The following is a 2,710-nucleotide window of genomic DNA, read 5'->3' as shown; positions in this document are numbered from 1 at the left end:
ATAATGTTTTTATTAAAATAGTTTCCGACAGTTGTTGATGATCATTATAGAGGATGTAGTGTTTGGAGGTGTTCCTGATATTTACCTGGATTCACTGATAGAACTGGGGTGGACAAAATAATAGAAACACCTGAGTGTCCTTTATACAGCAGTAGTTCTGTGTCGTCGTATCGGTTCCAAATATCTGTTATCGGTCTCCTTGATTATCGATAATCAGTATCGGCCCTGGAAAAGACATGTCGGTCGATCTCTGCTCAGCATTACCTGACAGATCAGCCAAGGTTCGTTTACCTCACCAACACCTGCAAGAAAACTCAGGACTCGGCTGAGAACTGGTCTGAGAGCAGAGTCCAGCTCTCTGTGTGAGAGAGCATCGGGACACTTCCTGAATCTAATAAAAAATATAAATAAACCGCGTTTTGGTTGAATAAAGTTTAATTTTTAATGAGTAAATATGGTTATATTTATTATTATTTGTCTCTGAAGTCGAACCCCACTGGTCCGGAGAGAGACAGCTGACCCAGATGTGAAGAAGAAGACCAGGTATCTGAACCCGGGCTGTCTGGGGGACTGGCTGAACGCCGAAGTGAAGGTGGACTCAGGTCCAACCGTGGAAAGTGTTTGTTTACCTTCCTGCAGGTACGATCTTCGTCAGAACCGGAAGCGCGTGTTAAAGTGCGACATTTCGCGGCGGGGTTTGGTGCTCCGTACCGCGCGCATCAGGGCTGAGTGGAAGTACGTCTTACCTGGCGAGGAGAGCGAGCTGTCAGCACACACCTGTTGTCCTCATGCTCAGTCTGTCACCTCACTGACAGCCTTCATTCATACAACACTACACGGTCACAGCTTCCGCTCCAAACTTTCAAAGTAAAATCTTTATTGACCCGACAAAGTAAACCTCAGTCCTCCGCGGGGACCGAGACAACAGTGGCCGTGTAGCGGAAGTGCACAGCGGGAGAAGGTGGCGTCTCTAACCGCTCCTCCTCCACTGCTCCGTCACACTCTCCCTCCTGCACCACCCCGGGCTTTTATGTTGAAGGTGCAGTCAGCTGCTTCCTCCTCACTGTCGGTCGGTACCCGGACGTGCCCGGCTGTGGTGTAGCCACGTTCAGTCCGCCGTCGGCTTCGTCAGCCAATCATGTTGCAGACTGAGAGAGCACGGACCAATCAGACCGCGTCGGTGTGTCCCAGGACCTGTGCTCAGTCTGAGGCGTTTAATGACCCGCGGAAATAATAGATGTAATTTAATAACTGCTCATGAATATGTGAATAGATGATGGCTAAAGGCAATGAAATAAATAAATAATAATTAATGATAATTAAGAAAACATTTGCTGTAAACATTTGTGGATTTTAGAGCTATGTTTGTGTGTGTGTGTGTGTGTGTGTGTGTGTGTGTGTGTGTGACAGGCAGCCAGGTGGTGTCTTCACAGGGGGATCTGACCTGGTTTCCCTGCTACTAATTGAATGTCATCTGTAACATCAAGGTCTCGGTCGCACAGGTAGATGACAGATTCCTCAGACCAGCAGAGTCTGATGGGACCAGAATCCAGACCAGAATCCAGACCAACTAAAGGAAGGAAACTGTGGAGAAAGAGCGGGAACTGAAGACCTCACCGCTGGGGGCGCAGGTTTACCTGTGAGCGGGAGGAGCGTAGGTGAAACCTCCACCTTAGACGTGAGGTTTCACCTACGCTCTGAGGCTGAAACGTGAAACCAACTGTGAAGAACCAGAAGCTGCAGTTCCTCTAACGACCACTAGAGTCTGGCTCCAACAGTGAGTCAGTCCCCACAGACTCCCATGTTAAAATGTCCAACTTTACAGCAGAAATAAACATGTTTACAGCCTGGTACAAAAAATGTTTTGGTGTCTAGAACTAATTTCCTCCTTCATGACACCTGTTTATATAACTCACCTGTTTATATAACTCACCTGTTCACATTTTATTAAGGACTAAATTTATGGAGAGTTGAGGGGCGTGGCCTCTTTGAGTGACAGGTGGGTGCCATTATAGTAGTTGGCTAGCTGCTAGCTGTCTGTTTGGTGTCATCTCAGCTAATTTGAGTGATTGAACGTAGCAGGTATCAGTGTCTGTGCTCACCACTTGGCTTGTTAGCTTAGCTCATTATTAGCTAATTAGCCAGCAAATTAATTAGCTTAGCAAGATGTCCAGCTATGCTAATGACACGCACCACAGACGCTCCTCCTCTTTGACCATTTTTGGATTACCTGGGAGTTAGTGGGCGGAGTCAGACACTGCCAAGATGGTGACGATGGTGCAGCTCACTCTGAGCTCCAAAACCTGCTCCTCATAAACATGTGGGTGACGTCACAGAGCTACGTCCATCTTTATTTACGGTCTCTGGTCTTGGTCTTGGTCAACCACAGGTTAACTAAAGCTAAACTACTGATAAATCCATCAGATGGTCGTGACCTGTTCAGGGAGAGAACAGTGAGAAGAGAAAAATAAATCCGCCTCAGTTCAGATCAAATCAACCACACCAGGTGCAGACACACAGACGGACTGAGCGTGTAGACCAGAGGAGCAGAGCCACCACGTCAGGGAGGACGTGTTGATCTGAAGAGAGCGGTGGAGATCGCCATGTTGACCTTTAACCAGACGTCCAAACTAAGAGCTGAACACATGAACAACATGTTTGTGTGTGTGTTTGTGTGTGTTTGTGTGTGTGTGTGTGTGTGTTTGTGTGT

The 2,710-nt window shown here is 47.3% G+C and overlaps 1 protein-coding gene across 2 annotated transcripts in view; it reads right to left on the bottom strand.

Annotated features, from left to right (window-relative positions):
• cnpy1 (canopy FGF signaling regulator 1) overlaps positions 1-2,487 on the bottom strand; it is a 15,163-nt gene extending 12,676 nt beyond the window's left edge. Inside the window, exon 1 of one of the 2 annotated variants that reach the window (XM_087179575.1) lies at positions 2,231-2,487. The gene's annotated coding sequence lies outside the window, so the exon portion shown is untranslated. Of the gene's footprint in view, positions 1-746; positions 905-2,230 lie in introns of those variants that run through there. The other variant, XM_023427251.2, reaches the window with a different exon arrangement.
• Positions 2,488-2,710: the final 223 nt, after the last annotated feature.

Source organism: Seriola lalandi, unplaced genomic scaffold (assembly GCF_002814215.2).
Source record: "Seriola lalandi dorsalis isolate HSWRI2012SDOR001 ecotype SW California unplaced genomic scaffold, Sedor1 jcf7180002054856, whole genome shotgun sequence".
NCBI classification, from domain to species: domain Eukaryota; kingdom Metazoa; phylum Chordata; class Actinopteri; order Carangiformes; family Carangidae; genus Seriola; species Seriola lalandi.
This window is presented reverse-complemented; position numbering and strand designations above follow the sequence as displayed.